The sequence below is a fragment of the Octopus bimaculoides genome, chromosome 2 (genome assembly GCF_046866305.1).
Source record: "Octopus bimaculoides isolate indiv1 chromosome 2, ASM4686630v1, whole genome shotgun sequence".
NCBI lineage: Eukaryota > Metazoa > Mollusca > Cephalopoda > Octopoda > Octopodidae > Octopus > Octopus bimaculoides.
The window spans coordinates 84,707,505-84,720,428 of NC_142929.1; positions in this window are offsets into that span (position 1 = coordinate 84,707,505).

Consider the following 12,924-nt stretch of genomic DNA (forward strand, 5'->3'; position numbering starts at 1 on the left):
TCACAAAACTTAGCAAATAACCATGAAAAAGTAACAAAACTTGAAAATGCTTATTTCGTGATTTCGAGTCGATTTTAGACACCTTTAGGTAGTTTTCATTTTTGCAAAACCACTATTCATTTTGAAGTCTAGATGGTTAATATAAGCTAGATGGGTGTTGAAAACATTATATTTATCAAAGCGTTCATCGAAGTCACAACCGTTTTCAGAAAACACAAACTCACAAAATTTAGCAAAATAACCATGAAAAACCAACAAATCTTGAAAATGCTTACTTCGTGATTTCCAGTCGATTTTAGACACTTTTAGGTAGTTTTCATTTTTGCAAAACCACTATTCATTTTGAAGTCTAGATGGTTAGTATCAGCTAGATGCGTGTTGAAAACATTATATTTATCAATGAGATCATCGAAGTCACAACCGTTTTAAGAACTCTGAAACTCACAAAATTATGCAAAATAACCATGAAAAACCAACAAAACTTGAAAATGCTTATTTCGTGATTTCCAGTCGATTTTAGACACTTGTAGGTAGTTTTCATTTTTGCAAAACCACTATTCATTTTGAAGTCTAGATGGTTAATATAAGCTAGATGGGTGTTGAAAACATATTTCTAAAAGAGATGGTTAATATAAGCTAGATGGGTTTTGAAGACATTATATTTATCATAGAGTTCATCGAAGTCACATCCGTTTTCGGAGAACACAAACTCACAAACTTTTGCTAAATAACCATGAAAAAGAGAATGTTTATTTCGTGATTCAAGTCGATTTTAGACACTTTTAGGTAGTTTTCATTTTTGCAAAACCACTATTCATTTTTAAGTCTAGATGGTTAATATCAGCTAGATGGGTGTTGAAAACATTATAGTTATCAAAGAGATCATCGAAGTTACAACCGTTTTCAGAAAACTGAAACTCACAAAATTATGCAAAATAACCATGAAAAACCAAAAAATCTTGAAAATGCTTACTTCGTGATTTCCAGTCGATTTTAGACACTTTTAGGTAGTTTTCATTTTTGCAAAACCACTATTCATTTTGAAGTCTAGATGGTTAATATAAGCTAGATGGGTGTTGAAAACATATTTCTAAAAGAGATGGTTAATATAAGCTAGATGGGTGTTGAAGACATTATATTTATCATAGAGTTCATCGAAGTCACATCCGTTTTCGGAGAACACAAACTCACAAACTTTTGCTAAATAACCATAAAAAAGAGAATGTTTATTTCGTGATTCAAGTCGATTTAAGACACTTTTAGGTAGTTTTCATTTTTGCAAAACCACTATTCATTTTTAAGTCTAGATGGTTAATATCAGCTAGATGGGTGTTGAAAACATTATATTTATCAAAGCGTTCATCGAAGTCACAACCGTTTTCAGAAAACACAAACTCACAAAATTTAGCAAAAAACCATGAAAAACCAACAATACTTGAAAAGGCTTATTTCGTGATTTCCAGTCGATTTTAGACACTTTTAGGTAGTTTTCAATTTTGAATAACCACTATTCGTTTTGAAGTCTCGATGTTTAATATAAGCTAGATCGGTGTTGTAAACATCATACTTATCAAAGCGTTCATCGAAGTCACAACCGTTTTCGGAGAACACAAACTCACAAAATTATGCAAAATAACCATGAAAAACCAACAAATCTTGAAAATGCTTACTTCATGATTTCCAGTCGATTTTAGACACTTTTAGGTAGTTTTCATTTTTGCAAAACCACTATTCATTTTGAAGTCTAGATGGTTAATATAAGCTAGATGGGTGTTGAAAACATTATATTTATCATAGAGTTCATCGAAGTCACAAGCGTTTTCGGAGAACAGAAACTCACAAAACTTAGCAAATAACCATGAAAAAGTAACAAAACTTGAAAATGCTTATTTCGTGATTTCGAGTCGATTTTAGACACCTTTAGGTAGTTTTCATTTTTGCAAAACCACTATTCATTTTGAAGTCTAGATGGTTAATATCAGCTAGATGGGTGTTGAAAACATTATTGTTATCAAAGAGATCATCGAAGTTACAACCGTTTTCAGAAAACTGAAACTCACAAAATTATGCAAAATAACCATGAAAAACCAAAAAATCTTGAAAATGCTTACTTCGTGATTTCCAGTCGATTTTAGACACTTTTAGGTAGTTTTCATTTTTGCAAAACCACTATTCATTTTGAAGTCTAGATGGTTAATATAAGCTAGATGGGTGTTGAAAACATATTTCTAAAAGAGATGGTTAATATAAGCTAGATGGGTGTTGAAGTCATTATATTTATCATAGAGTTCATCGAAGTCACATCCGTTTTCGGAGAACACAAACTCACAAACTTTTGCTAAATAACCATAAAAAAGAGAATGTTTATTTCGTGATTCAAGTCGATTTAAGACACTTTTAGGTAGTTTTCATTTTTGCAAAACCACTATTCATTTTTAAGTCTAGATGGTTAATATCAGCTAGATGGGTGTTGAAAACATTATATTTATCAAAGCGTTCATCGAAGTCAGAACCGTTTTCAGAAAACACAAACTCACAAAATTTAGCAAAAAACCATGAAAAACCAACAATACTTGAAAAGGCTTATTTCGTGATTTCCAGTCGATTTTAGACACTTTTAGGTAGTTTTCAATTTTGAATAACCACTATTCGTTTTGAAGTCTCGATGTTTAATATAAGCTAGATCGGTGTTGTAAACATCATACTTATCAAAGCGTTCATCGAAGTCACAACCGTTTTCGGAGAACACAAACTCACAAACTTTTGCTAAATAACCATAAAAAAGAGAATGTTTATTTCGTGATTCAAGTCGATTTAAGACACTTTTAGGTAGTTTTCATTTTTGCAAAACCACTATTCATTTTTAAGTCTAGATGGTTAATATCAGCTAGATGGGTGTTGAAAACATTATATTTATCAAAGCGTTCATCGAAGTCACAACCGTTTTCAGAAAACACAAACTCACAAAATTTAGCAAAAAACCATGAAAAACCAACAATACTTGAAAAGGCTTATTTCGTGATTTCCAGTCGATTTTAGACACTTTTAGGTAGTTTTCAATTTTGAATAACCACTATTCGTTTTGAAGTCTCGATGTTTAATATAAGCTAGATCGGTGTTGTAAACATCATACTTATCAAAGCGTTCATCGAAGTCACAACCGTTTTCGGAGAACACAAACTCACAAAATTATGCAAAATAACCATGAAAAACCAACAAATCTTGAAAATGCTTACTTCATGATTTCCAGTCGATTTTAGACACTTTTAGGTAGTTTTCATTTTTGCAAAACCACTATTCATTTTGAAGTCTAGATGGTTAATATAAGCTAGATGGGTGTTGAAAACATTATATTTATCATAGAGTTCATCGAAGTCACAAGCGTTTTCGGAGAACAGAAACTCACAAAACTTAGCAAATAACCATGAAAAAGTAACAAAACTTGAAAATGCTTATTTCGTGATTTCGAGTCGATTTTAGACACCTTTAGGTAGTTTTCATTTTTGCAAAACCACTATTCATTTTGAAGTCTAGATGGTTAATATCAGCTAGATGGGTGTTGAAAACATTATTGTTATCAAAGAGATCATCGAAGTTACAACCGTTTTCAGAAAACTGAAACTCACAAAATTATGCAAAATAACCATGAAAAACCAAAAAATCTTGAAAATGCTTACTTCGTGATTTCCAGTCGATTTTAGACACTTTTAGGTAGTTTTCATTTTTGCAAAACCACTATTCATTTTGAAGTCTAGATGGTTAATATAAGCTAGATGGGTGTTGAAAACATATTTCTAAAAGAGATGGTTAATATAAGCTAGATGGGTGTTGAAGTCATTATATTTATCATAGAGTTCATCGAAGTCACATCCGTTTTCGGAGAACACAAACTCACAAACTTTTGCTAAATAACCATAAAAAAGAGAATGTTTATTTCGTGATTCAAGTCGATTTAAGACACTTTTAGGTAGTTTTCATTTTTGCAAAACCACTATTCATTTTTAAGTCTAGATGGTTAATATCAGCTAGATGGGTGTTGAAAACATTATATTTATCAAAGCGTTCATCGAAGTCAGAACCGTTTTCAGAAAACACAAACTCACAAAATTTAGCAAAAAACCATGAAAAACCAACAATACTTGAAAAGGCTTATTTCGTGATTTCCAGTCGATTTTAGACACTTTTAGGTAGTTTTCAATTTTGAATAACCACTATTCGTTTTGAAGTCTCGATGTTTAATATAAGCTAGATGGGTGTTGTAAACATCATACTTATCAAAGCGTTCATCGAAGTCACAACCGTTTTCGGAGAACACAAACTCACAAACTTTTGCTAAATAACCATAAAAAAGAGAATGTTTATTTCGTGATTCAAGTCGATTTAAGACACTTTTAGGTAGTTTTCATTTTTGCAAAACCACTATTCATTTTTAAGTCTAGATGGTTAATATCAGCTAGATGGGTGTTGAAAACATTATATTTATCAAAGCGTTCATCGAAGTCACAACCGTTTTCAGAAAACACAAACTCACAAAATTTAGCAAAAAACCATGAAAAACCAACAATACTTGAAAAGGCTTATTTCGTGATTTCCAGTCGATTTTAGACACTTTTAGGTAGTTTTCAATTTTGAATAACCACTATTCGTTTTGAAGTCTCGATGTTTAATATAAGCTAGATGGGTGTTGTAAACATCATACTTATCAAAGCGTTCATCGAAGTCACAACCGTTTTCGGAGAACACAAACTCACAAAATTTTGCTAAATAACCATGAAAAAGAAAATGCTTATTTAGTGATTTCCAGTCGATTTTAGATGCTTTTTGGTAGTTTTCATTCTTGCAAACCACTATTCATTTTGAAGTCTAGATGGTTAATATCAGCTAGATGGGTGTTGAAAACATTATGTTTCTCAAAGAGATGGTTAATATAAGCTAGATGGGTGTTGAAAACATTATATTTATCAAACAGATCATCGAAGTCACAAGCGTTTTCAGAAAGCACAAAATCACAAAATTTAGCAAATAACCATGAAAAAGCAACAAAACTTGAAAATAGTTATTTTGTGATTTCGAGTCGATTTTAGACACTTTTAGGTAGTTTTCATCTTTGCAAAACCACTATTCATTTTGAAGTCTAGATGGTTAATATAAGCTAGATGGGTGTTGAAAACATTATATTTATCATAGAGTTCATCGAAGTCACAAGCGTTTTCGGAGAACAGAAACTCACAAAACTTAGCAAATAACCATGAAAAAGTAACAAAACTTGAAAATGCTTATTTCGTGATTTCGAGTCGATTTTAGACACCTTTAGGTAGTTTTCATTTTTGCAAAACCACTATTCATTTTGAAGTCTAGATGGTTAATATAAGCTAGATGGGTGTTGAAAACATTATATTTATCAAAGCGTTCATCGAAGTCACAACCGTTTTCAGAAAACACAAACTCACAAAATTTAGCAAAATAACCATGAAAAACCAACAAATCTTGAAAATGCTTACTTCGTGATTTCCAGTCGATTTTAGACACTTTTAGGTAGTTTTCATTTTTGCAAAACCACTATTCATTTTGAAGTCTAGATGGTTAGTATCAGCTAGATGCGTGTTGAAAACATTATATTTATCAATGAGATCATCGAAGTCACAACCGTTTTAAGAACTCTGAAACTCACAAAATTATGCAAAATAACCATGAAAAACCAACAAAACTTGAAAATGCTTATTTCGTGATTTCCAGTCGATTTTAGACACTTGTAGGTAGTTTTCATTTTTGCAAAACCACTATTCATTTTGAAGTCTAGATGGTTAATATAAGCTAGATGGGTGTTGAAAACATATTTCTAAAAGAGATGGTTAATATAAGCTAGATGGGTTTTGAAGACATTATATTTATCATAGAGTTCATCGAAGTCACATCCGTTTTCGGAGAACACAAACTCACAAACTTTTGCTAAATAACCATGAAAAAGAGAATGTTTATTTCGTGATTCAAGTCGATTTTAGACACTTTTAGGTAGTTTTCATTTTTGCAAAACCACTATTCATTTTTAAGTCTAGATGGTTAATATCAGCTAGATGGGTGTTGAAAACATTATATTTATCAAAGCGTTCATCGAAGTCACAACCGTTTTCAGAAAACACAAACTCACAAAATTTAGCAAAAAACCATGAAAAACCAACAATACTTGAAAAGGCTTATTTCGTGATTTCCAGTCGATTTTAGACACTTTTAGGTAGTTTTCAATTTTGAATAACCACTATTCGTTTTGAAGTCTCGATGTTTAATATAAGCTAGATGGGTGTTGTAAACATCATACTTATCAAAGCGTTCATCGAAGTCACAACCGTTTTCGGAGAACACAAACTCACAAAATTTTGCTAAATAACCATGAAAAAGAAAATGCTTATTTAGTGATTTCCAGTCGATTTTAGATGCTTTTTGGTAGTTTTCATTCTTGCAAACCACTATTCATTTTGAAGTCTAGATGGTTAATATCAGCTAGATGGGTGTTGAAAACATTATGTTTCTCAAAGAGATGGTTAATATAAGCTAGATGGGTGTTGAAAACATTATATTTATCAAACAGATCATCGAAGTCACAAGCGTTTTCAGAAAGCACAAAATCACAAAATTTAGCAAATAACCATGAAAAAGCAACAAAACTTGAAAATAGTTATTTTGTGATTTCGAGTCGATTTTAGACACTTTTAGGTAGTTTTCATCTTTGCAAAACCACTATTCATTTTGAAGTCTAGATGGTTAATATAAGCTAGATGGGTGTTGAAAACATTATATTTATCATAGAGTTCATCGAAGTCACAAGCGTTTTCGGAGAACAGAAACTCACAAAACTTAGCAAATAACCATGAAAAAGTAACAAAACTTGAAAATGCTTATTTCGTGATTTCGAGTCGATTTTAGACACCTTTAGGTAGTTTTCATTTTTGCAAAACCACTATTCATTTTGAAGTCTAGATGGTTAATATAAGCTAGATGGGTGTTGAAAACATTATATTTATCAAAGCGTTCATCGAAGTCACAACCGTTTTCAGAAAACACAAACTCACAAAATTTAGCAAAATAACCATGAAAAACCAACAAATCTTGAAAATGCTTACTTCGTGATTTCCAGTCGATTTTAGACACTTTTAGGTAGTTTTCATTTTTGCAAAACCACTATTCATTTTGAAGTCTAGATGGTTAATATAAGCTAGATGGGTGTTGAAAACATATTTCTAAAAGAGATGGTTAATATAAGCTAGATGGGTGTTGAAGTCATTATATTTATCATAGAGTTCATCGAAGTCACATCCGTTTTCGGAGAACACAAACTCACAAACTTTTGCTAAATAACCATAAAAAAGAGAATGTTTATTTCGTGATTCAAGTCGATTTAAGACACTTTTAGGTAGTTTTCATTTTTGCAAAACCACTATTCATTTTTAAGTCTAGATGGTTAATATCAGCTAGATGGGTGTTGAAAACATTATATTTATCAAAGCGTTCATCGAAGTCACAACCGTTTTCAGAAAACACAAACTCACAAAATTTAGCAAAAAACCATGAAAAACCAACAATACTTGAAAAGGCTTATTTCGTGATTTCCAGTCGATTTTAGACACTTTTAGGTAGTTTTCAATTTTGAATAACCACTATTCGTTTTGAAGTCTCGATGTTTAATATAAGCTAGATGGGTGTTGTAAACATCATACTTATCAAAGCGTTCATCGAAGTCACAACCGTTTTCGGAGAACACAAACTCACAAAATTTTGCTAAATAACCATGAAAAAGAAAATGCTTATTTAGTGATTTCCAGTCGATTTTAGATGCTTTTTGGTAGTTTTCATTCTTGCAAACCACTATTCATTTTGAAGTCTAGATGGTTAATATCAGCTAGATGGGTGTTGAAAACATTATGTTTCTCAAAGAGATGGTTAATATAAGCTAGATGGGTGTTGAAAACATTATATTTATCAAACAGATCATCGAAGTCACAAGCGTTTTCAGAAAGCACAAAATCACAAAATTTAGCAAATAACCATGAAAAAGCAACAAAACTTGAAAATAGTTATTTTGTGATTTCGAGTCGATTTTAGACACTTTTAGGTAGTTTTCATCTTTGCAAAACCACTATTCATTTTGAAGTCTAGATGGTTAATATCAGCTAGATGGGTGTTGAAAACATTATATTTATCATAGAGTTCATCGAAGTCACAAGCGTTTTCGGAGAACAGAAACTCACAAAACTTAGCAAATAACCATGAAAAAGTAACAAAACTTGAAAATGCTTATTTCGTGATTTCGAGTCGATTTTAGACACTTTTAGGTAGTTTTCATTTTTGCAAAACCACTATTCATTTTGAAGTCTAGATGGTTAATATAAGCTAGATGGGTGTTGAAAACATATTTCTAAAAGAGATGGTTAATATAAGCTAGATGGGTGTTGAAGTCATTATATTTATCATAGAGTTCATCGAAGTCACATCCGTTTTCGGAGAACACAAACTCACAAACTTTTGCTAAATAACCATAAAAAAGAGAATGTTTATTTCGTGATTCAAGTCGATTTAAGACACTTTTAGGTAGTTTTCATTTTTGCAAAACCACTATTCATTTTTAAGTCTAGATGGTTAATATCAGCTAGATGGGTGTTGAAAACATTATATTTATCAAAGCGTTCATCGAAGTCACAACCGTTTTCAGAAAACACAAACTCACAAAATTTAGCAAAAAACCATGAAAAACCAACAATACTTGAAAAGGCTTATTTCGTGATTTCCAGTCGATTTTAGACACTTTTAGGTAGTTTTCAATTTTGAATAACCACTATTCGTTTTGAAGTCTCGATGTTTAATATAAGCTAGATGGGTGTTGTAAACATCATACTTATCAAAGCGTTCATCGAAGTCACAACCGTTTTCGGAGAACACAAACTCACAAAATTTTGCTAAATAACCATGAAAAAGAAAATGCTTATTTAGTGATTTCCAGTCGATTTTAGATGCTTTTTGGTAGTTTTCATTCTTGCAAACCACTATTCATTTTGAAGTCTAGATGGTTAATATCAGCTAGATGGGTGTTGAAAACATTATGTTTCTCAAAGAGATGGTTAATATAAGCTAGATGGGTGTTGAAAACATTATATTTATCAAACAGATCATCGAAGTCACAAGCGTTTTCAGAAAGCACAAAATCACAAAATTTAGCAAATAACCATGAAAAAGCAACAAAACTTGAAAATAGTTATTTTGTGATTTCGAGTCGATTTTAGACACTTTTAGGTAGTTTTCATCTTTGCAAAACCACTATTCATTTTGAAGTCTAGATGGTTAATATAAGCTAGATGGGTGTTGAAAACATTATATTTATCATAGAGTTCATCGAAGTCACAAGCGTTTTCGGAGAACAGAAACTCACAAAACTTAGCAAATAACCATGAAAAAGTAACAAAACTTGAAAATGCTTATTTCGTGATTTCGAGTCGATTTTAGACACCTTTAGGTAGTTTTCATTTTTGCAAAACCACTATTCATTTTGAAGTCTAGATGGTTAATATAAGCTAGATGGGTGTTGAAAACATTATATTTATCAAAGCGTTCATCGAAGTCACAACCGTTTTCAGAAAACACAAACTCACAAAATTTAGCAAAATAACCATGAAAAACCAACAAATCTTGAAAATGCTTACTTCGTGATTTCCAGTCGATTTTAGACACTTTTAGGTAGTTTTCATTTTTGCAAAACCACTATTCATTTTGAAGTCTAGATGGTTAATATAAGCTAGATGGGTGTTGAAAACATATTTCTAAAAGAGATGGTTAATATAAGCTAGATGGGTGTTGAAGTCATTATATTTATCATAGAGTTCATCGAAGTCACATCCGTTTTCGGAGAACACAAACTCACAAACTTTTGCTAAATAACCATAAAAAAGAGAATGTTTATTTCGTGATTCAAGTCGATTTAAGACACTTTTAGGTAGTTTTCATTTTTGCAAAACCACTATTCATTTTTAAGTCTAGATGGTTAATATCAGCTAGATGGGTGTTGAAAACATTATATTTATCAAAGCGTTCATCGAAGTCACAACCGTTTTCAGAAAACACAAACTCACAAAATTTAGCAAAAAACCATGAAAAACCAACAATACTTGAAAAGGCTTATTTCGTGATTTCCAGTCGATTTTAGACACTTTTAGGTAGTTTTCAATTTTGAATAACCACTATTCGTTTTGAAGTCTCGATGTTTAATATAAGCTAGATGGGTGTTGTAAACATCATACTTATCAAAGCGTTCATCGAAGTCACAACCGTTTTCGGAGAACACAAACTCACAAAATTTTGCTAAATAACCATGAAAAAGAAAATGCTTATTTAGTGATTTCCAGTCGATTTTAGATGCTTTTTGGTAGTTTTCATTCTTGCAAACCACTATTCATTTTGAAGTCTAGATGGTTAATATCAGCTAGATGGGTGTTGAAAACATTATGTTTCTCAAAGAGATGGTTAATATAAGCTAGATGGGTGTTGAAAACATTATATTTATCAAACAGATCATCGAAGTCACAAGCGTTTTCAGAAAGCACAAAATCACAAAATTTAGCAAATAACCATGAAAAAGCAACAAAACTTGAAAATAGTTATTTTGTGATTTCGAGTCGATTTTAGACACTTTTAGGTAGTTTTCATCTTTGCAAAACCACTATTCATTTTGAAGTCTAGATGGTTAATATCAGCTAGATGGGTGTTGAAAACATTATATTTATCATAGAGTTCATCGAAGTCACAAGCGTTTTCGGAGAACAGAAACTCACAAAACTTAGCAAATAACCATGAAAAAGTAACAAAACTTGAAAATGCTTATTTCGTGATTTCGAGTCGATTTTAGACACTTTTAGGTAGTTTTCATTTTTGCAAAACCACTATTCATTTTGAAGTCTAGATGGTTAATATAAGCTAGATGGGTGTTGAAAACATATTTCTAAAAGAGATGGTTAATATAAGCTAGATGGGTGTTGAAGTCATTATATTTATCATAGAGTTCATCGAAGTCACATCCGTTTTCGGAGAACACAAACTCACAAACTTTTGCTAAATAACCATAAAAAAGAGAATGTTTATTTCGTGATTCAAGTCGATTTAAGACACTTTTAGGTAGTTTTCATTTTTGCAAAACCACTATTCATTTTTAAGTCTAGATGGTTAATATCAGCTAGATGGGTGTTGAAAACATTATATTTATCAAAGCGTTCATCGAAGTCACAACCGTTTTCAGAAAACACAAACTCACAAAATTTAGCAAAAAACCATGAAAAACCAACAATACTTGAAAAGGCTTATTTCGTGATTTCCAGTCGATTTTAGACACTTTTAGGTAGTTTTCAATTTTGAATAACCACTATTCGTTTTGAAGTCTCGATGTTTAATATAAGCTAGATGGGTGTTGTAAACATCATACTTATCAAAGCGTTCATCGAAGTCACAACCGTTTTCGGAGAACACAAACTCACAAAATTTTGCTAAATAACCATGAAAAAGAAAATGCTTATTTAGTGATTTCCAGTCGATTTTAGATGCTTTTTGGTAGTTTTCATTCTTGCAAACCACTATTCATTTTGAAGTCTAGATGGTTAATATCAGCTAGATGGGTGTTGAAAACATTATGTTTCTCAAAGAGATGGTTAATATAAGCTAGATGGGTGTTGAAAACATTATATTTATCAAACAGATCATCGAAGTCACAAGCGTTTTCAGAAAGCACAAAATCACAAAATTTAGCAAATAACCATGAAAAAGCAACAAAACTTGAAAATAGTTATTTTGTGATTTCGAGTCGATTTTAGACACTTTTAGGTAGTTTTCATCTTTGCAAAACCACTATTCATTTTGAAGTCTAGATGGTTAATATAAGCTAGATGGGTGTTGAAAACATTATATTTATCATAGAGTTCATCGAAGTCACAAGCGTTTTCGGAGAACAGAAACTCACAAAACTTAGCAAATAACCATGAAAAAGTAACAAAACTTGAAAATGCTTATTTCGTGATTTCGAGTCGATTTTAGACACCTTTAGGTAGTTTTCATTTTTGCAAAACCACTATTCATTTTGAAGTCTAGATGGTTAATATAAGCTAGATGGGTGTTGAAAACATTATATTTATCAAAGCGTTCATCGAAGTCACAACCGTTTTCAGAAAACACAAACTCACAAAATTTAGCAAAATAACCATGAAAAACCAACAAATCTTGAAAATGCTTACTTCGTGATTTCCAGTCGATTTTAGACACTTTTAGGTAGTTTTCATTTTTGCAAAACCACTATTCATTTTGAAGTCTAGATGGTTAATATAAGCTAGATGGGTGTTGAAAACATATTTCTAAAAGAGATGGTTAATATAAGCTAGATGGGTGTTGAAGTCATTATATTTATCATAGAGTTCGTCGAAGTCACATCCGTTTTCGGAGAACACAAACTCACAAACTTTTGCTAAATAACCATAAAAAAGAGAATGTTTATTTCGTGATTCAAGTCGATTTAAGACACTTTTAGGTAGTTTTCATTTTTGCAAAACCACTATTCATTTTTAAGTCTAGATGGTTAATATCAGCTAGATGGGTGTTGAAAACATTATATTTATCAAAGCGTTCATCGAAGTCACAACCGTTTTCAGAAAACACAAACTCACAAAATTTAGCAAAAAACCATGAAAAACCAACAATACTTGAAAAGGCTTATTTCGTGATTTCCAGTCGATTTTAGACACTTTTAGGTAGTTTTCAATTTTGAATAACCACTATTCGTTTTGAAGTCTCGATGTTTAATATAAGCTAGATGGGTGTTGAAAACATATTTCTAAAAGAGATGGTTAATATAAGCTAGATGGGTGTTGAAGACATTATATTTATCATAGAGTTCATCGAAGT